At 47.2% G+C, this 22840-nt stretch overlaps 1 long non-coding RNA gene across 1 annotated transcript; it reads left to right on the top strand.

The window, feature by feature from the left end:
- The first annotated feature begins 13452 nt into the window (after window positions 1-13452).
- On the top strand, window positions 13453-22552 carry LOC138851078 (uncharacterized). Its single transcript, XR_011390964.1, has 2 exons — window positions 13453-15057; window positions 15094-22552. It is a non-coding gene; the product is annotated as an uncharacterized lncRNA (long non-coding RNA).
- The last annotated feature ends 288 nt before the right edge of the window (window positions 22553-22840 follow it).

The following is a 22840-nucleotide window of genomic DNA, read 5'->3' as shown; positions in this document are numbered from 1 at the left end:
CTGAGAAGCCAGAAGTGTTCATAGGTCACAATGCGAGGTCACAGGTCAGAGGGCACAGGTCAGAGGTCACAGGCCAGAGGTCACAATGCGAGGCCATATATCAAAGTTGCATACAGGGCCATATATTCCACTGAGAAGCCAGAAGTGTTCATAGGTCACAATGCGAGGTCGCAGGACAGAGGTGAGTGGTTGTGACCTCTCATGAGTGTGAGGGAGAGGTCACTCTCAGTGCAGCATCCATTGTAAGATAAATTTAAACAGACAGAATATTGAAGCTGAGGAGAAATACGACGTTATTTGTGTACTTTAGTGCGTGAGGTGATAGACTGTGTGGGGGGTACAGTGTGTGGGGGTACAGTGTGTGGGGGTACAGTGTGTGTGGGGGTACAGTGTGTGTGGGTGGTACAGTGTGTGTGGGGGTACAGTGTGTGTGGGTGGTACAGTGTGTGTGGGTGGTACAGTGTGTGTGGGTGGTACAGTGTGTGTGGGTGGTACAGTGTGTGTGGGGGTACAGTGTGTGTGGGTGGTACAGTGTGTGTGGGGGTACAGTGTGTGTGGGTGGTACAGTGTGTGTGGATGGTACAGTGTGTGTGGGGGTACAGTGTGTGTGGGGGTACAGTGTGTGTGGGGTTACAGAGTGTGTGGGTGGTACAGTGTGTGTGGGGGTACAGTGTGTGTGGGTGGTACAGTGTGTGTGGGTGGTACAGTGTGTGTGGGTGGTACAGTGTGTGTGGGTGGTACAGTGTGTGTGGGTGGTACAGTGTGTGTGGGGGTACAGTGTGTGTGGGTGGTACAGTGTGGGGGGGGGTACAGTGTGTGTAGGTGGTACAGTGTGTGTGGGTGGTACAGTGTGTGTGGGGGTACAGTGTGTGTGGGGGTACAGTGTGTGTGGGGGTACAGTGTGTGTGGGTGGTACAGTGTGTGTGGGTGGTACAGTGTGTGTGGGTGGTACAGTGTGTGTGGGGGTACAGTGTGTGTGGGTGGTACAGTGTGTGGGGGGGTACAGTGTGTGTGGGGGTACAGTGTGTGTGGGGGGTACAGTGTGTGTGGGGGTACAGGGTGTGTGGGGGTACAGTGTGTGTGGTGGTACAGTGTGTGTGGGGGTACAGTGTGTGTGGGTGGTACAGTGTGTGGGGGGTACAGTGTGTGTGGGTGGTACAGTGTGTGTGGGTGGTACAGTGTGTGTAGGTGGTACAGTGTGTGTGGGTGGTACAGTGTGTGTGGGTGGTACAGTGTGTGTGGGTGGTACAGTGTGTGTGGGGGTACAGTGTGTGTGGGTGGTACAGTGTGTGTGGGTGGTACAGTGTGTGTGGGTGGTACAGTGTGTGTGGGTGGTACAGTGTGTGTGGGTGGTACAGTGTGTGTGGGGGTACAGTGTGTGTGGGGGTACAGTGTGTGGGTGGTACAGTGTGTGTGGGGGTACAGTGTGTGTGTGGGGGGTACAGTGTGTGGGTGGTACAGTGTGTGTGTGGGTGGTACAGTGTGTGGGTGGTACAGTGTGTGTGGGGGGTACAGTGCGTGTGGGTGGTACAGTGTGTGTGGGTGGTACAGTGTGTGTGGGGGGTACAGTGTGTGTGGGGGTACAGTGTGGGGGTGGTACAGTGTGTGGGGTACAGTGTGTGGGGGTGGTACAGTGTGTGTGGGGGGTACAGTGTGTGTGGGGTACAGTGTGTGGGGGGTGGTGCAGTGTGTGTGGGGGGTACAGTGTGTGTGGGTGTACAGTGTGTGTGGGGTACAGTGTGTGGGGGTGGTACAGTGTGTGGGGGATGGTACAGTGTGTGGGGGTACAGTGTGTGGGGTACAGTGTGTGGGGGTGGTACAGTGTGTGCGAGGGGGGGTGGTACAGTGTATGTGGAGGTCGTACAGTGTGTGGGGTACAGTGTGTGGGGGTGGTACAGTGTGTGCGAGGGGGGTGGTACAGTGTATGTGGAGGTCGTACAGTGTGTGGGGGTGGTACAGTGTGTGTGGGGGGTACAGTGAGTGGGGATACAGCGTGTGTGGAGGTGGTACCGTGTGTTTGGGGGTACAGTGTGTGGGGATGGTACAGTGTGTGAGGGGGGTACAGTGTGTGTGGGGGTGGTACAGTGTGTGGGGGTGGTACAGTGTGTGTGGGGGTGGTACAGTGTGTGGGGGTACAGTGTGTGGGGGTACAGTGTGTGGGGGAACAGTGTGTGGGGGTACAGTGTGTGGGGGTGGTACAGTGTGTGTGGGAGTGGTACAGTGTGTGTGGGGGTACAGTGTGTGGGGGTGGTACAGTGTGTGTGGGGGTGGTACAGTGTGTGTGGGGGGGTGGTAGAGTGTGTAGGGGTACAGTGTGTGGGGTACAGTGTGTGGGGGTACAGTGTGTTGGGGTACAGTGTGTAGGGGTACAGTGTGTGGGGGTGGTACAGTGTGTGCGGTGGGGTACAGTGTGTGGGGGGTACAGTGTGTGGGGATGGTACAGTGTGTATGGGGTGGTACAGTGTGTGTGGGGGGTACAGTGTGTGTGGGGGGGTGGTACAGTGTGTGTGGGGGGTGGTAGTGTGTGTGGTGGGGTACAGTGTGTGTGTGGGGGTGGTACAGTGTGTGTGTAGGGGTGGTACAGTGTGTGTTTGGGGTGGTACAGTGTGTGTGTGGGGGGGTACAGTGTGTGTGTGTGTGTGTGGGGGTGGTACAGTGTGTGTGTGTGTGGGGTGGTACAATGTGTGTGTGTGTGTGTGTGTGGGGTGGTACAGTGTGTGTGTGGGGTGGTACATTGTGTGTGTGTGGGGTGGTACAGTGTGTGTGTGGGGGTGGTACAGTGTGTGTGTGTGTGGGGGGGGGGTACAGTGTGTGTGGGGGTGGTACAGTGTGTGTGTGTGGGGGGGTACAGTGTGTGTGTGTGGGGTGGTACAATGTGTGTGTGGGGTGGTACAGTGTGTGTGGGGTGGTACATTGTGTGTGGGGTGGTACAGTGTGTGTGTGTCTGGGGTGGTACAGTGTGTGTGTGTGTGGGGGGGGTACAGTGTGTGTGGGGGGGTTGTACAGTGTGTGGGGAGGGTGGTACAGTGTGTGTGGAGGGGTGGTACAGTGTGTGGGGGTGGTACAGTGTGTGGGGGTGGTACAGTGTGTGGGGGTGGTACAGTGTGTGGGGGTGGTACAATGTGTGTGGGGGGTGGTACAGTGTGTGATGGAGGTGGTACAGTGTGTGGTGGAGGTACAGTGTGTGATGGAAGTGGTACTGTGTGTGGGGAGGAGGTACAGTGTGTGGGGGAGGTGTACAGTGTGTGGGGGAGGTGTATGTATGGGGGATGCGGTACAGTGTGTGGGGAGGCTGTACAGTGTGTATGAAGGTGATGGGGGGAGGTGGTACAGTGTGTGGGGGAGGTGTACAGGGTGTGGGGGAGGTGTATGTGTGGGGGATGCGGTACAGTGTGTGGGGAGGCTGTACAATGTGTATGAAGGTGATGGGGGAGGTGGTACAGTGTGTGGGGGAGGTGTACAGTGTGTGGGGAGGTGTATGTGTGAGGGATGCGGTACAGTGTGTGGGGAGGCTGTACAATGTGTATGAAGGTGATGGGGGGAGGTGGTACAGTGTGTGGGGGAGGTGTACAGTGTGTGGGGAGGTGTATGTGTGAGGGATGCGGTACAGTGTGTGGGGAGGCTGTACAATGTGTATGAAGGTGATGGGGGGAGGTGGTACAGTGTGTGGGGGAGGTGTACAGTGTGTGGGGGAGGTGTATGTGTGGGGGATGCGGTACAGTATGTGGGGAGGCTGTACAATGTGTATGAAGGTGATGGGGGAGGTGGTACAGTGTGTGGGGGAGGTGTACAGTGTGTGGGGAGGTGTATGTGTGAGGGATGCGGTACAGTGTGTGGGGAGGCTGTACAATGTGTATGAAGGTGATGGGGGGAGGTGGTACAGTGTGTGGGGGAGGTGTACAGTGTGTGGGGAGGTGTATGTGTGAGGGATGCGGTACAGTGTGTGGGGAGGCTGTACAATGTGTATGAAGGTGATGGGGGGAGGTGGTACAGTGTGTGGGGGAGGTGTACAGTGTGTGGGGGAGGTGTATGTGTGGGGGATGCGGTACAGTATGTGGGGAGGCTGTACAATGTGTATGAAGGTGATGGGGGAGGTGGTACAGTGTGTGGGGGAGGTGTACAGTGTGTGGGGGAGGTGTATGTGTGAGGGATGCGGTACAGTGTGTGGGGAGGCTGTACAATGTGTATGAAGGTGATGGGGGAGGTGGTACAGTGTGTGGGGGAGGTGTACAGTGTGTGGGGGAGGTGTACAGTGTGTGGGGGAGGTGTATGTGTGGGGGATACGGTACAGTGTGTGGGGAGGCTGTACAATGTGTATGAAGGTGATGGGAGGTGGTACAGTGTGTGGGGGAGGTGGTACAGCGTGTGGGATGGGGTATAAGTGTGAATGTAGGTAACCTGTAGTCGAGGTCAGGTTCCAGACTAGACACTGGACCAGCTACTCACTGGACCAGCTAGTCACTGGACCAGCTAGTCACTGGACCAGCTAGCCACTGGGACAGCTAGCCACTGGGAAAACTAGCCACTGGACCAGCTAGGCACTGGGCCAGCTACCTACTGGGCCACCTGGCTGCAATATGATTCATCCAACTAGGTATATTTCTACACCATAGGAAGGTTAGCATAGGCCGCCACTGTGACCACAAATGCAAGTTTTTACAGACGAATCTTCCACCAGCGTGGCCGTGACGAACTCTAGCTCAAGTCCCCTGAAAGTAGTCATCATGACTCGGGAAATCGTAATGACACGATAGCAAACAAACCATTCCACGGGTGGCTTTGAGGGGACTGGAGCTAGAGTTCGTCACGGCCACGCTGGTGGAACATTCGTCTGTAAAAACTTACGTTTGTGGTCACAGTGGTGAGACGAATGTGAAGTGATGGTGAGGCGAATGTGAAGTGATGGTGAGGCGAATGTGAAGTGATGGTGAGGCGAATGTGAAGTGATGATGAGACGAATGTGAATTGATGGTGAGGCGAATGTGAAGTGATGGTGAGACGAATGTGAATTGATGGTGAGACGAATGTGAATTGATGGTGAGACGAATGTGAAGTGATGGTGAGACGTGATGGTGAGATGAATGTGAAGTGATGGTGAGACGAATGTGAAGTGATGGTGAGACGTGATGGTGAGATGAATGTGAAGTGAAGGTGAGACGTGATGGTGAGATGAATGTGAAGTGATGGTGAGACGAATGTGAAGTGATGGTGAGACGTGATGGTGAGACGAATGTGAAGTGATGGTGAGACGTGATGGTGAGACGAATGTAAAGTGATGGACGAATGAGAAGTGATGGTGAGACGTGATGGTGAGACGAATGTAAAGTGATGGACGAATGTGAAGTGATGGTGAGACGTGATGGTGAGACGTGATGGTGAGACGAATGTAAAGTGATGGTGAGACGAATGTGAAGTGATGGTGAGACGTGATGGTGAGACGAATGTAAAGTGATGGTGAGACGAATGTGAAGTGATGGTGAGACGTGATGGTGAGACGAATGTGAAGTGATGGTGAGACGAATATAAAGTGATGGTGAGACGTGATGGTGAGACGAATGTAAAGTGATGGTGAGACGAATGTGAAGTGATGGTGAGACGCGATGGTGAGACGAATGTGAAGTGATGGTGAGACGTGATGGTGAGACGAATGTGAAGTGATGGTGAGACGTGATGGTGAGACGAATGTAAAGTGATGGTGAGACGTGATGGTGAGACGAATGTAAAGTGATGGTGAGACGAATGTGAAGTGATGGTGAGACGTGATGGTGAGACGAATGTAAAGTGATGGTGAGGCGAATGTGAAGTGATGGTGAGACGAATGTAAAGTGATGGTGAGACGAATGTGAAGTGATGGTGAGACGTGATGGTGAGACGAATGTAAAGTGATGGTGAGACGAATGTGAAGTGATGGTGAGACGTGATGGTGAGACGAATGTAAAGTGATGGTGAGACGAATGTGAAGTGATGGTGAGACGTGATGGTGAGACGAATGTAAAGTGATGGTGAGACGTGATGGTGAGACGAATGTAAAGTGATGGTGAGACGAATGTAAAGTGATGGTGAGACGAATGTGAAGTGATGGTGAGACGAATGTGAAGTGATGGCGAGACGTGATGGTGAGACGAATGTAAAGTGATGGTGAGACGTGATGGTGAGACGAATGTAAAGTGATGGTGAGACGAATGTGAAGCGATGGTGAGACGAATGTGAAGTGATGGTGAGACGTGATGGTGAGACGAATGTGAAGTGATGGTGAGACGTGATGGTGAGACGAATGTGAAGTGATGGTGAGGCGAATGTGAAGTGATGGTGAGGCGAATGTGAAGTGATGGTAAACACGATTTGTGCACTACAATACCAAGGCTCTTCATCCACGGAGTGTAAACTACCTTCCTCGGATCAAACCTTGTCATCCCCCAGGGGCATTATTACCCCCCAGGGGCATTATTACCCCCCAGGGGCATTATTACCCCCCAGGGGCATTATTACCCCCAAGGGCATTATTACCCCCCAGGGGCATTATTACCCCCCAGGGGCATTATTACCCCCCAGGGGCATTATTACCCCCCAGGGGCATTATTACCCCCCAGGGGAATTACCCCCAGGGGCATTATTACCCCCTGGGGCATTATTACCACCCCAGGGGCATTATTACCCCCCCAGGGGCATTATTACCCCCCAGGGGCATTATTACCCCCCAAGTTTCTCAATAGCTGTCTTCAGTAAGCTAGAACCGGTTCTTCAGTAAGCTAGAACCGGTTCTTCTGTAAGCTAGAACCGGTTCTTCAGAAAGCTAGAACTGGTTCTTCAGTAAGCTAGAACCGGTTCTTCTGTAAGCTGGAACCGGTTCTTCAGTAAGCTGGAACCGGTTCTTCAAGCTAGAACCGGTTCTTCAAGCTAGAACCGGTTCAAGCTAGAACCGGTTCTTCGGTAAGCTAGAACCGGTTCAAGCTAGAACCGGTTCTTCAAGCTAGAACCGGTTCTTCGGTAAGCTAGAACCGGTTCTTCGGTAAGCTAGAACCGGTTCTTCAAGCTAGAACCGGTTCTTCAGTAAGCTAGAACCGGTTCTTCAAGCTAGAACCGGTTCTTCAGTAAGCTAGAAACGGTTTTTCAGTAAGCTGGAACCGGTTCTTCAGTAAGCTAGAACCGGTTCTTCAGTAAGTTAGAACCGGTTCTTCAGTAAGTTAGAACCGGTTCTTCAGTAAGTTAGAACCGGTTCTTCAAGCTAGAACCGGTTCTTCAGTAAGTTAGAACCGGTTCTTTAAGCTAGAACCGGTTCTTTAAGCTAGAACCGGTTTTTCAGTAAGCTAGAACCGGTTCTTCAGTAAGCTAGAACCGGTTCAAGCTAGAACCGGTTCTTCAGTAAGCTAGAACCGGTTTTTCAGTAAGCTGGAACCGGTTCTTCAGTAAGCTAGAACCGGTTCTTCAGTAAGTTAGAACCGGTTCTTCAGTAAGTTAGAACCGGTTCTTCAGTAAGTTAGAACCGGTTCTTCAAGCTAGAACCGGTTCTTCAGTAAGTTAGAACCGGTTCTTCAGTAAGCTAGAACCGGTTCTTTAAGCTAGAACCGGTTTTTCAGTAAGCTAGAACCGGTTCTTTAAGCTAGAACCGGTTTTTCAGTAAGCTAGAACCGGTTCTTCAGTAAGCTAGAACCGGTTCAAGCTAGAACCGGTTCTTCAGTAAGCTAGAACCGGTTTTTCAGTAAGCTGGAACCGGTTCTTCAGTAAGCTAGAACAGGTTCTTCAGTAAGTTAGAACCGGTTCTTCATTAAGTTAGAACCGGTTCAAGCTAGAACCGGTTCTTCGGTAAGCTGGAACCGGTTCTTCTGTAAGCTAGAACCGGTTCTTCAGTAAGCTAGAACCGGTTCTTCAGTAAGCTAGAACCGGTTCTTCTGTAAGCTAGAACCGGTTCTTCAGTAAGCTAGAACCGGTTCTTCTGTAAGCTAGAACCGGTTCTTTTGAAAGCTGGAACCGGTTCTTCAGTAAGCTAGAACTGGTTCTGTAAGCTGGAACCGGTTCTTCTGTGAGCTAGAACCGGTTCTTCTGTAAGCTAGAACCGGTTCTGTGAGCTAGAACCGGTTCTTCAGTAAGCTAGAACCAGTTCTTCTGTAAGCTGGAACCGGTTCTTCGGTAAGCTAGAACCGGTTCTTCATGCTAGAACCGGTTCTTCAGTAAGCTAGAACCGGTTCTTCAGTAAGCTAGAACCGGTTCTTCAGTAAGCTGGAACCGGTTCTTCGGTAAGCTAGAACCGGTTCTTCAAGCTAGAACCGGTTCTTCAAGCTAGAACCGGTTCTTCAGTAAGCTGGAACCGGTTCTTCGGTAAGCTAGAACCGGTTCTTCAAGCTAGAACCGGTTCTTCGGTAAGCTAGAACCGGTTCAAGCTAGAACCGGTTCTTCAGTAAGCTAGAACCGGTTCTTCAGTAAGCTAGAACCGGTTCTTCAGTAAGCTAGAACCGGTTTTTCAGTAAGCTGGAGCTGGTTCTTCAGTAAGCTAGAACCGGTTCTTCAGTAAGCTAGAACCGGTTCTTCAGTAAGCTAGAAACGGTTTTTCAGTAAGCTGGAACCGGTTCTTCAGTAAGTTAGAACCGGTTCTTCAGTAAGTTAGAACCGGTATTTCAGTAAGTTAGAACCGGTTCTTCAGTAAGTTAGAACCGGTTCTTCAGTAAGTTAGAACCGGTTCTTCAGTAAGCTAGAAACGGTTTTTCAGTAAGCTGGAACCGGTTCTTCAGTAAGTTAGAACCGGTTCTTCAGTAAGTTAGAACCGGTATTTCAGTAAGTTAGAACCGGTTCTTCAGTAAGTTAGAACCGGTTCTTCAGTAAGCTAGAACCGGTTCTTCAGTAAGCTAGAACCGGTTCTTCAGTAAGCTAGAAACGGTTTTTCAGTAAGCTGGAACCGGTTCTTCAGTAAGCTAGAACCGGTTTTTCAGTAAGCTAGAACCGGTTCTTCAGTAAGCTAGAACCGGTTTTTCAGTAAGCTGGAACCGGTTCTTCAGTAAGCTAGAACAGGTTCTTCAGTAAGCTAGAACCGGTTCTTCAGTAGATTAGAACCGGTTCTTCAGTAAGTTAGAACCGGTTCTTCAGTAAGCCAGAACCGGTTCTTCGGTAAGCTTCAACCGGTTCTTCTGTAAGCTGGAACAGGTTCTTCAGTAAGCCAGAACCGGTTCTTCGGTAAGCTACAACCGGTTCTTCAGTAAGCTAGAACCGGTTCTTCAGTAAGCTACAACCGGTTCTTCGGTAAGCTAGAACCGGTTCTTCAACAAGCTAGAACCGGTTCTTCAGTAAGCTAGATCTGGTTCTTTCATTAAGCTAGAACCGGTTCTTCAGTAAGTTAGAACCGGTTCTTCAGTAAGCTAGATCTGGTTCTTTCAGTAAGCTAGAACCGGTTCTTCAAGCTAGAACCGTTTCTTCAGTAAGCTAGAACCGGTTCTTCAACAAGCTAGAACCGGTTCTTCAGTAAGCTAGAACCGGTTCTTCAACAAGCTAGAACCGGTTCTTCAGTAAGTTAGAACCGGTTTTTCAGTAGTTAGAACCGGTTCTTCAGTAAGCTAGATCTGGTTCTTTCATTAAGCTAGAACCAGTTCTTCAGTAAGTTAGAACCGGTTCTTCAGTAAGCTAGAACCGGTTCTTCAAGCTAGAACCGGTTCTTTGGTAAGTTAGAACCGGTTTTTCAGTAAGCTACAATCGGTTCTTAAGCTAGAACCGGTTCATCCCTCGCAAAAAGCCGCTATTACCCCATAAATCCCCAAGATATTTAAGGTATTGCGGGAATAAAGTCAATTACTGATATTACGATGTTCCGATATTACCGCGATGAATATTCTCCTTAGTGTTGGTACGTCGGGTATTCCTCCTCTAGGAGGGGTCTTGATCCCAGGGAATGGATCCTGATACCAAGGGCTCTTGATACCAGGAAAGGGCTGTTGATGCCTGGGAAGGGCTTTTGATACAAGGAAAGGGCTGTTGATATCAGGGAAGGGCTGTTGATACCAGGGAAGGGCTGGTGATACCAGGGAAGGGCTGTTGATGCCAGGGAATGGCTTTTGATACCAAGGGCTCTTGATACCAGGAAAGGGCTGTTGATATCAGGGAAGGGCTGTTGATACCAGGGAAGGGCTTTTGATACCAAGGGCTCTTGATACCAGGAAAGGGCTGTTGATATCAGGGAAAGGCTGTTGATACCAGTAAAGGAATTTTGATACCAAGGGCTCTTGATACCAGGAAAGGGCTGTTGATATCAGGGAAAGGCTGTTGATACCAGTAAAGGGCTTTTGATACCAAGGGCTCTTGATACCAGGAAAGGGCTGTTGATATCAGGGAAGGGCTCTTGATACCAGGGAAGGGCTTTTGATTCCAAGGGCTCTTGATACAAGGAAAGGACTATAACAGGGAAGGTATCCAGATATCAGGGGAGGGCTCTTGATATCAGGGAAGGGCTCTTGATGTCAGGGAAGGAGTTTTGTTATCAGAGAAGGGGGTTTGATATCAGGGAAGGGATCTTGATGCCAGGGAAGGGACACTGAAACAAGGAAAGGGCTCTTGATACCACGGAGAGGTTCCTGATACCAGGAAAGAGCTCTGATACCACGGAGGGGTTCTTGATATTAGAGAAGGTATCTTGAAACCAGGAAAGGGCTCTTGATACCAAGGAAAGGCTCTTGATATCAGAGAAGGTATCTTATACCAGGGAAGGGGTCTTGATGCCAGCGAAGGACTCTTGATACCAGGGAAGGGCTCTTGTTATCAGAGACGGTATCTTGATACCAGGGAAGGGCTCTTGATACCAGGGAAGGGCTCTTGATACCAAGGAAAGGCTCTTGATACCAGGGAAGGTATCTTGAGACCAGGGAAGGGCTCTTGATAACAGGGAAGGGCTCTTGATACCAAGGAAAGGATCTTGATATCAGAGAAGGTCTCTTGATACCAGGGAAGGGCTCTTGATACCAAGGAAATGTCCTTGATATCAGAGAAGGTATCTTGATACCTGGGAAGGGCTCTTGATACCAGGGAAGGGCTCTTGATACCAAGAAAAGGCTCTTGATATCAGAGAAGGTATCTTGATACCAGGGAAGGGCTCTTGATACCAAGAAAAGGTTCTTGATATCAGAGAAGGTATCTTGATGCCAGGGAAGGGCTCTTGATACCAAGAAAAGGCTCTTATATCAGAGAAGGTATCTTGATGCCAGGGAAGGGCTCTTGATACCAGGGAAGGGCTCTTGATACCAGAGAAGTGCTCTTGATACCAAGGAAAGGCTCTTGATGTCAGAGAAGGTATCTTGATACCAGGAAAGGGCTCTTGATATGGAAGGGTTCTTGATCCAAGGAACTGAATCTGCACGACACTTGGTAACGCTCCCCAAGAACGTTATTAATATTACGTTATTTTTAGTAATAGTATTATGTACCATTTGCTGTGACAGAAAAATTTTCTTAATTTAGATATTTAATTTAGCTATGTTTCGGTAACTTGTTTCCAGCGGGCGAAACGGTAAAAAAAATTTCCGGAACCACAGGTTAAAATTGATATTTCGATTTTTTTTTTCAATTTATGTAGGTGTGTTTATGTAGGTGTGTTTATGTAGGTGTGTTTATGTAGGTGTGTTTCTGTAGGTGTGTTTATGTAGGTGTGTTTATGTAGGTGTGTTTGTGTAGGTGTGTTTGTGTAGGTGTGTTTATGTAGGTGTGTTTATGTAGGTGTGTTTGTGTAGGTGTGTTTATGTAGGTGTGTTTGTGTAGGTGTGTTTATGTAGGTGTGTTTGTGTAGGTGTGTTTGTGTAGGTGTGTTTGTGTAGGTGTGTTTGTGTAGGTGTGTTTGTGTAGGTGTGTTTATGTAGGTGTTTGTGTAGGTGTGTTTGTGTAGGTGTGTTTATGTAGGTGTGTTTGTGTAGGTATGTTGTGTAGGTGTGTTTATGTAGGTGTGTTTATGTAGGTGTGTTTATGTAGGTGTGTTTATGTAGGTGTGTTTATGTAGGTGTGTTTGTGTAGGTGTGTTTATCTAGGTGTGTTTATGTAGGTGTGTTTATGTAGGTGTGTTTATGTAGGTATGTTTATGTAGGTGTGTTTATGTAGGTGTGTTTATCTAGGTGTTTATGTAGGTGTGTTTATGTAGGTGTGTTTATGTAGGTGTGTTTATGTAGGTATCTTCATGTAAGTGTCTTTACATAGGTGTCTTTATGTAGGCGTCTTTACATATTTTTACACACAAGCAACGAAAAACACTGGACACACACCAGTACGTCTTTAAACCAGCGGTTTCAATCTTGGTTTCAGTTATGTCGTCTGAGGTGTGAGTTGCGCAGCCGATGTTATTCCTGTGAGGGGTAGGGCACACTAACTGGATTACATAGGTCACAGTGGGTCGAGGTTACAATGTGCAATAGCACATTATCTGAGCTGGTGTTGTCTAGACAGTCGCTGCCAAATCATTGTTAGGCTAAGAGAATCATTATATTCTCTCTAATTCTCACATTCCCATTCATTCTCGCATTCTATCTCTCATTCTCAGATATTCACTACATTTTCTACCCCATTAACACATTTACCACTAATGGCCTTATCATCGCTGCTACACTGATGTCACTGCACTGTTAACACAATTACACTGTTATCATCACTACTATGCTATCTGCTATCAACTACACTGTTATCTTATACACTTATCTTCACTACACTGCCATCTTCACTACACTGCCATCTTCACTACACTGCCATCTTCACTACACTGCCATCTTCACTACACTGCCATCTTCACTACACTGCCATCTTCACTACACTGCCATCTTCATTACACTGCCATCTTCACTACACTGCCATCTTCACTACACTGCCATCTTCACTACACTGCCATCTTCACTACACTGCCATCTTCACTACACTGCCATCTTGACTTCGCTGTCATTTTCAATACACTGTTTCCTTCACTACACTTTCATTTTCACAGCAATGTCATCTTCACTACACTGTCATCTTCTCTGTAACGTCATCTTCGCTACACTGTCGTCTAAACTGCAATGTTATCTTCCTACACTGTGATCTTCACTATACTCTTATATACACTGCTATCTCAGTACACTACCATCTTCACTACTCTGTTATCACTACTGTTATCACAGCTGTAATAACTAAACTCTTATGATCGCTGTTGTTACCGTCGCTACTGCACTGTTATCATTACTACACTATTATCGCACTATATTATCACAGCGACTGCACTATCACCACTACACAGTTATTACACTGTTATCAAAACTACAGTATTATCACCACTATTACACTGATATCATCACTACACTGACATCATCACAACTATATTGAAAGCCACTTGCAAATTTTCCTAGTTAACTTTATAATTCAAGGCAGCAGGAATACTTTCCAAGGCTACTATATTAATGAATATCTAACTAACAAGGTTTACATCGTGACCTTTAAACCTATAAATATCAAGATTAAACATTAGACGTTATTAATATAGAAATGTATTTTGGACGACCAAAGCCAATCACAGCTTACGAGAAGCGGATTAGAGATACAAGAGAGAGATGCGCAAGCCACAACCGCATTCAAGCAAAGATGTGGCGAGAGAAACGTGAAAATAATAAGTATGCTTTACAAGACATCGAGAAGAAATCGCTAGAAGGTAATATAGAAGGATTCGTAAAGCAAACGCCTCTAAGACCTGCAAAAATTTAGCAGGATCCTATGTATTTCGGAGGGCGAAAGCCAATTACTTCCTACGAGGAGCGTATTAGAAATACTAGGGATGAATGTGCGAGACTTAACCGTATACAAGCAAGGATGTGGCGACAGAGACATTAAAACAAGAAGCAAGTTCCCCAAGACACCTTGTTGAAAACTCTAAAATCTAATGAATAAGAAAGAAACGCGAACGAAGTGTCTCCCAAACATTAAGTAACGCTCATAGGTTAATTTTCCCGCGAGGCAGGACTAGACTTGATAAAATCTACCGAGGAAGTCTGCCAGGAAAAGATGGAAGGCCATGACTCGGTCCGCAAGACGAATGTTGATGACTATGAGACGGTCTGCAAGACGGAGGTTTAGGACAATGAGATTATCTGGGAACATGAGCAGGTCTGGGACACAGAGGATGAGGACCATGAGCAGGTCTGGGAGACATAGGATAAAGACCATGGACAGGTCTGTGACACATAGGGTGAAGACCATGAGCAGGTCTGGGACACAGAGGGTGAGAACCATGAGCAGGTTTGGGACACAAAGGGTAAGGACCATGAGCAGGTCTGGGAGACAGAGGGTGAGGACCATGAGCAGGTCTGGGACACAGAGGGTGAAGACCATGAGCAGGTCTGGGACACAGAGGATGAGGACCATGAGCAGGTCTGGGACACACAGGGTGAGGACCATGAGCAGGTCTGGGACACAGAGGATGAGGACCATGAGCAGGTCTGGGACACACAGGGTGAGGACCATGAGCAGATCTGGGAGACAGAGGGTGAGGACCATGAGCACGTCTGGGACACAGAAGGTTAGGACCATGAGCGGATCTGGGACTCAGAGGGTGAGGGCCACGAGCGGGTCTGTAAGGAAGAAGCAGTAGACCCTGATTTGGTCTGCAAGTTACTGGCGGTGGACCAGTAATAGGTCTGTAATAGAGAGGTGGTAGACTATGACTTTGTCCTCGATGCATCGATGGTAGACCCATCGCACTCCACTTTGAAGGAGGATAACGTCACAACCTGCCCCTCCACCATAGAGAGTGAGGCTGCTCCTCTGTCCTCATCTGAGGTGGAAAATGTGAGCTGTCGGCCCTCAAAATGGCACTATTCTGAGTGGTCAGCTCAACACTTTGAGGGGCTGGTCAGTGTGACCTGCCTTTCCATGCGACACCACCAGCCACCCAACAACCCAAGAATACTACACCAGTCCCCCAGTGACCCAGCCCTCTAAGTCAGTGATGCAGTCAAAATTGTGGTGAACAAAAGCCCAGCACCTGAGGTCTTTAAGAACTTGTCTGATTCGAACTCCGATCTCCCGGCTGACGTTCCCACCGAGGTCGGAACCGATCTCCTGGCTGACGTTCCCACTGAGGTCGCCACCAATCTCCTGGCTGACGTTCCCACCGAGGTCGCCACCGATCTCCCTGCTCACCTTTCAACCGAGGACGACACCGCACTGGATTCCTTGGAGGTGTGAACTGCCCACTGATTATCTTATGGTAAAACTGGAGGATTTTTGTTAATCTTAGATCAGATCTTCTGCATCTCGCAGCAGTGTTCACTTAACTCTGCTGAGTGTTTCACTCAAGAACAAAGACCCTCAATGGAAATAGTGCAGATCAATTAGACTTAGTTCTTAACCAAGATTTCTATTGTGAATTGAATCATTTTTATATCATAAACAGTTTATACTGTCAATATAAACTATGTTTATATTATTACAAAGTTTTGCCTTAAAAGTTATACATTCTTTAGAGTTTTGGTGTATTTTGTATTCTGTCCAGTAATACCGGAACTTTCATTGGTATCTCCAGTTGTATTTGACTAATATTAATAACTTCATACATATAGTGGTTGTGTGTGTTCTTGCCTGTGGTTGAGTGTGATCTTGGTGTGGTTGAGTTTTATCTTGCTGTGGTTGAGTGTGATCTTGGTGTGGTTGAGTGTGATCTTGATGTGGTTGAGTGTGATCTTGGTGTGGTTGAGTGTGATCATGCTTGGGGTGAGTTTTATCCAGTGTTCGAGTAGGTCCGTGAAGACGTGTTTCTTGGGATACTAATGTCTCCTGCGAGGCAGAGTTGTCAAACCTCGTAGCAGTAACATTACAATATGTTCGCATTTTTTCGCGACGGGGGGGGGGGAGGATACACTGTTTTCACCACTACTACGCTGTCATCTTCACTACACAGTCACCTACACGACACAGTCGTCTTCACTATGTCATCTTCACTACACTGCCATCTTCACTACACTGTCACCTCGACTTCAGTGTCATTTTCACTACACTGTCATCTTCACTACACTGTCATCATCACTACAATGTCATCACTACACTGTCATCTTCACTATATTGTCATCTTCACTACACTGTCATCTTCACTACACTGTCATCTTCACTACACTAATAACTTCACAACTTTGTTATCACTAATCACTACTGTTATCACTGCTGTAATCATTAAACTGTTATGATCCCTGTTGTTATCGTCGCTACTGCACTGTTATCACTACTACACTATTATCGCACTATATTATCACAGCGACTTCACTATCACCCCTACAGAGCTGTTATTACACTGATATCCCTAATACACTATTATCATCACACGGTTACCACTTCACTGTCGTCACAACTACCTCACTGTTATCACCAATTGTTCACTGTTATCGCAATTATCATCAAAACTACAATATTATAAGCACTGTTACTCTGATATCATCACTGTTACTCTGATATCATCACTATTACTCTGATATCATCACTATTACTCTGATATCATCACTATTACTCTGATATCATCACTATTACTCTGATATCATCACTATTACTCTGATATCATCACTATTACTCTGATATCATCACTATTACTCTGATATCATCACTATTACTCTGATATCATCACTATTACTCTGATATCATCACCGCTATAATATTATTAGTTTTCAACACGAAGGCCACTTGCAAATTTTCCAAGGTAACTATGCAACTCAAGGCAGCAAGAATACCTTCCAAGGCTTCTATATTAATGAATATCTAACTAACAAGGTTTACATCGTGACCTTTAAACCTATAAATATCAAGATAAAATATTCGACGTTATTAATATAAAAATGTATTTTGGACGATCAAAGCCAATCACAGCTTACGAGAAGCGGATTAGAGATACAAGAGAGAGATGCGCAAGCCACAACCGCATTCAAGCAAAGATGTGGCGAGAGAGACGTGAAAATAATAAGTATGCTTCACAAGACATCGAGAAGAAATCGCTAGAAGGTAATATAGAAGGATTCGTAAAGCAAACGCCTCTCACGCCTGCAAAAATTAAGCAAGATCCTATGTATTTCGGAGGGCGAAAGCCAATTACTTCCTACGAGGAGCGTATTAGAAATACTAGGGATGAATGTGCGAGACTTAACCGTATACAAGCAAGGATGTGGCGACAGAGACATTAAAACAAGAAGCAAGTTCCCCAAGACACCTTGTTGAAAACTCTAAAATCTAATGAATAAGAAAGAAACGCGAACGAAGTGTCTCCCAAACATTAAGTAACACTCTTAGGTTAATTTTCCCGCGAGGCAGGACTAGACTTGATAAAATCTACCGAGGAAGTCTGCCAGGAAAAGATGGAAGGCCATGACTCGGTCCGCAAGACGAATGTTGATGACTATGAGACGGTCTGCAAGACGGAGGTTTAGGACAATGAGATTATCTGGGAACATGAGCAGGTCTGGGACACAGAGGATGAGGACCATGAGCAGGTCTGGGAGACATAGGATAAAGACCATGAGCAGGTCTGTGACACATAGGGTGAAGACCATGAGCAGGTCTGGGACACAGAGGGTGAGAACAATGAGCAGGTTTGGGACACAAAGGGTAAGGACCATGAGCAGGTCTGGGACACAGAGGGTGAGGACCATGAGCAGGTCTGGGAGACAGAGGGTGAGGACCATGAGCACGTCTGGGACACAGATGGTGAGGACGATGAGCAGGTCTGGGAGACAAAGTGTGAGGACCATGAGCAGGTTTGGGACACAGAGGGTGAGGACCATGAGCAGGTCTGGGAGACAGAGGGTGAGGACCATGAGCAGGTCTGGGACACAAAGTGTGAGTACCACGAGCGTGTCTTTAAGGAAGAAGCAGTAGACCCTGATTAGGTCTGCAAGTTACAGGCAGTGGACCATCAATAGGTCGGCAATAGAGAGGTAGTAGACTATAAGTTGGCCCTAGATCCATAGACAGTAGACCCTTCCCACTCCACTTTGAAGGAGGATAACGTCACAACCTGCTCCTCCACCGTAAAGAGTGAGGCTACTCCTCTGCCCTCATCTGAGGTGGAAGACGAGAGCATTCAGCCCTCAGAGTGGCACTATTCTGAGTGGTCAGTTCAACACTTTGAGGGGCACGTCAATGTGATCTGCCTGTCCAGACGACACCACCAGCCAGCCAACAACCCCAGGGTACCACCCCAGTCCCACAGTGACCCAGCCCTCTATGTCAGTGATGCAGTCAAAATTGTGGTAAACACAAGCCGAGCACCTGAGATCTGTACGAACTAGTCTGATTTGAACACCGGTCTCCCGACTAATGTTCCCACGTAGGTCGCCACCGATCTCCTGGCTGACGCTCCCTCCGAGGTCACCATCGATTTCCTGGCTGACGTTCCCACCGAGGTCGCCACCGATCTCCTGGCTGACGTTCCCTCCGAGGTCGCCACCGATCTCCTGGCTGACGTTCCCACCGAGGTCGCCACCGATCTCCCTGCTCACCTTTCAACCGAGGACGACACCGCACTGGATTCCTTGGAGGTGTGAACTGCCCACTGATTATCTTATGGTAAAACTGGAGGATTTTTGTTAATCTTAGATCAGATCTTCTGCATCTCGCAGCAGTGTTCACTTAACTCTGCTGAGTGTTTCACTCAAGAACAAAGACCCTCAATGGAAATAGTGCAGATCAATTAGACTTAGTTCTTAACCAAGATTTCTATTGTGAATTGAATCATTTTTATATCATAAACAGTTTATACTGTCAATATAAACTATGTTTATATTATTACAAAGTTTTGCCTTAAAAGTTATACATTCTTTAGAGTTTTGGTGTATTTTGTATTCTGTCCAGTAATACCGGAACTTTCATTGGTATCTCCAGTTGTATTTGACTAATATTAATAACTTCATACATATAGTGGTTGAGTGTGTTCTTGCCTGTGGTTGAGTGTGTTCTTGCCTGTGGTTGAGTGTGATCTTGGTGTGGTTGAGTGTGATCTTGATGTGGTTGAGTGTGATCTTGGTGTGGTTGAGTGTGATCATGCTTGGGGTGAGTTTTATCCAGTGTTCGAGTAGGTCCGTGAAGACGTGTTTCTTGGGATACTAATGTCTCCTGCGAGGCAGAGTTGTCAAACCTCGTAGCAGTAACATTACAATATGTTCGCATTTTTTCGCGACGGGGGGGGGGAGGATACACTGTTTTCACCACTACTACGCTGTCATCTTCACTACACAGTCACCTACACGACACAGTCGTCTTCACTATGTCATCTTCACTACACTGCCATCTTCACTACACTGTCACCTCGACTTCAGTGTCATTTTCACTACACTGTCATTTTCACAACAATGTCATCTTCACTACACTGTCATCATCACTACAATGTCATCACTACACTGTCATCTTCACTTCAATGTCATCTTCACTATATTGTCATCTTCACTTCACTGTCATCTTCACTACACTGTCATCTTCACTACACTAATAACTTCACAACTTTGTTATCACTAATCACTACTGTTATCACTGCTGTAATCATTAAACTGTTATGATCCCTGTTGTTATCGTCGCTACTGCACTGTTATCACTACTACACTATTATCGCACTATATTATCACAGCGACTTCACTATCACCCCTACAGAGCTGTTATTACACTGATATCCCTAATACACTATTATCATCACACGGTTACCACTTCACTGTCGTCACAACTACCTCACTGTTATCACCAATTGTTCACTGTTATCGCAATTATCATCAAAACTACAATATTATAAGCACTGTTACTCTGATATCATCACTGTTACTCTGATATCATCACTATTACTCTGATATCATCACTATTACTCTGATATCATCACTATTACTCTGATATCATCACTATTACTCTGATATCACTATTACTCTGATATCATCACTATTACTCTGATATCATCACTATTACTCTGATATCATCACTATTACTCTGATATCATCACTATTACTCTGATATCATCACCGCTATAATATTATTAGTTTTCAACACGAAGGCCACTTGCAAATTTTCCAAGGTAACTATGCAACTCAAGGCAGCAAGAATACCTTCCAAGGCTTCTATATTAATGAATATCTAACTAACAAGGTTTACATCGTGACCTTTAAACCTATAAATATCAAGATAAAATATTCGACATTATTAATATAAAAATGTATTTTGGACGACCAAAGCCAATCACAGCTTACGAGAAGCGGATTAGAGATACAAGAGAGAGATGCGCAAGCCACAACCGCATTCAAGCAAAGATGTGGCGAGAGAGACGTGAAAATAATAAGTATGCTTTACAAGACATCGAGAAGAAATCACTAGAAGGTAATATAGAAGGATTCGTAAAGCAAACGCCTCTAAGACCTGCAAAAATTTAGCAGGATCCTATGTATTTCGGAGGGCGAAAGCCAATTACTTCCTACGAGGAGCGTATTAGAAATACTAGGGATGAATGTGCGAGACTTAACCGTATACAAGCAAGGATGTGGCGACAGAGACATTAAAACAAGAAGCAAGTTCCCCAAGACACCTTGTTGAAAACTCTAAAATCTAATGAATAAGAAAGAAACGCGAACGAAGTGTCTCCCAAACATTAAGTAACACTCTTAGGTTAATTTTCCCGCGAGGCAGGACTAGACTTGATAAATTCTACCGAGGAAGTCTGCCAGGAAAAGATGGAAGGCCATGACTCGGTCCGCAAGACGAATGTTGATGACTATGAGATGGTCTGCAAGACGGAGGTTTAGGACAATGAGATTATCTGGGAACATGAGCAGGTCTGGGACACAGAGGATGAGGACCATGAGCAGGTCTGGGAGACATAGGATAAAGACCATGAGCAGGTCTGTGACACATAGGGTGAAGACCATGAGCAGGTCTGGGACACAAAGGGTAAGGACCATGAGCAGGTCTGGGAGACAGAGGGTGAGGACCATGAGCAGGTCTGGGACACAGAGGATGAGGACCATGAGCAGGTCTGGGACACACAGGGTGAGGACCATGAGCAGATCTGGGAGACAGAGGGTGAGGACCATGAACACGTCTGGGACACAGATGGTGAGGACGATGAGCAGGTCTTGGAGACAAAGGGTGAGGACCATGAGTAGGTCTGGGACACAGAGGGTGAGGACCATGAGCAGGTCTGGGAGACAGAGGGTGAGGACCATGAGCACGTCTGGGACACAGATGGTGAGGACGATGAGCAGGTCTGGGAGACAAAGTGTGAGGACCATGAGCAGGTTTGGGACACAGAGGGTGAGGACCATGAGCAGGTCTGGGAGACAGAGGGTGAGGACCATGAGCAGGTCTGGGACACAGAGGATGAGGACCATGAGCAGGTCTGGGACACACAGGGTGAGGACCATGAGCAGATCTGGGAGACAGAGGGTGAGGACCATGAACACGTCTGGGACACAGATGGTGAGGACGATGAGCAGGTCTTGGAGACAAAGGGTGAGGACCATGAGTAGGTCTGGGACACAGAGGGTGAGGACCATGAGCAGGTCTGGGAGACAGAGGGTGAGGACCATGAGCACGTCTGGGACACAGATGGTGAGGACGATGAGCAGGTCTGGGAGACAAAGTGTGAGGACCATGAGCAGGTTTGGGACACAGAGGGTGAGGACCATGAGCAGGTCTGGGAGACAGAGGGTGAGGACCATGAGCAGGTCTGGGACACAAAGTGTGAGTACCACGAGCGTGTCTTTAAGGAAGAAGCAGTAGACCCTGATTAGGTCTGCAAGTTACAGGCAGTGGACCATCAATAGGTCGGCAATAGAGAGGTAGTAGACTATAAGTTGGCCCTAGATCCATAGACAGTAGACCCTTCCCACTCCACTTTGAAGTAGGATAACGTCACAACCTGTTCCTCCACCGTAAAGAGTGAGGCTACTCCTCTGCCCTCATCTGAGGTGGAAGACGAGAGCATTCAGCCCTCAGAGTGGCACTATTCTGAGTGGTCAGTTCAACACTTTGAGGGGCACGTCAATGTGATCTGCCTGTCCAGACGACACCACCAGCCAGCCAACAACCCCAGGGTACCACCCCAGTCCCACAGTGACCCAGCCCTCTATGTCAGTGATGCAGTCAAAATTGTGGTAAACACAAGCCGAGCACCTGAGATCTGTACGAACTAGTCTGATTTGAACACCGATCTCCCGACTAATGTTCCCACGTAGGTCGCCACCGATCTCCTGGCTGACGCTCCCTCCGAGGTCACCATCGATTTCCTGGCTGACGTTCCCACCGAGGTCGCCACCGATCTCCTGGCTGACGTTCCCTCCGAGGTCGCCACCGATCTCCTGGCTGACGTTCCCACCGAGGTCGCCACCGATCTCCCTGCTCACCTTTCAACCGAGGACGACACCGCACTGGATTCCTGGGAGGTGTGAACTGCCCACTGATTATCTTATGGTAGAACTGGAGGATTTTTGTTAATCTTAGATCAGATGTTCTGCATCTCGCAGCAGTGTTCACTTAACTTTGCTGAGTGTTTCACTCAAGAACAAAGACCCTCACTGGAAATAGTGCAGATCAATTAGACTTAGTTCTTAACCAAGATTTCTATTATGAATTGAATCATTTTTATATCATAAACAGTTTATACTGTCAATATAAACTATGTTTATATTATTACAAAGTTTTGCCTTAAAAGTTATACATTCTTTAGAGTTTTGGTGTATTTTGTTTTCTGTCCAGTAATACCGGAACTTTCATTGGTATCTCCAGTTGTATTTGACTAATATTAATAACTTCATACATATAGTGGTTGAGTGTGTTCTTGCCTGTGGTTGAGTGTGTTCTTGCCTGTGGTTGAGTGTGATCTTGGTGTGGTTGAGTGTGATCTTGATGTGGTTGAGTG

The sequence above is a fragment of the Cherax quadricarinatus genome, chromosome 99 (assembly GCF_038502225.1).
Source record: "Cherax quadricarinatus isolate ZL_2023a chromosome 99, ASM3850222v1, whole genome shotgun sequence".
Classification (NCBI taxonomy): domain Eukaryota; kingdom Metazoa; phylum Arthropoda; class Malacostraca; order Decapoda; family Parastacidae; genus Cherax; species Cherax quadricarinatus.
This window is presented reverse-complemented; position numbering and strand designations above follow the sequence as displayed.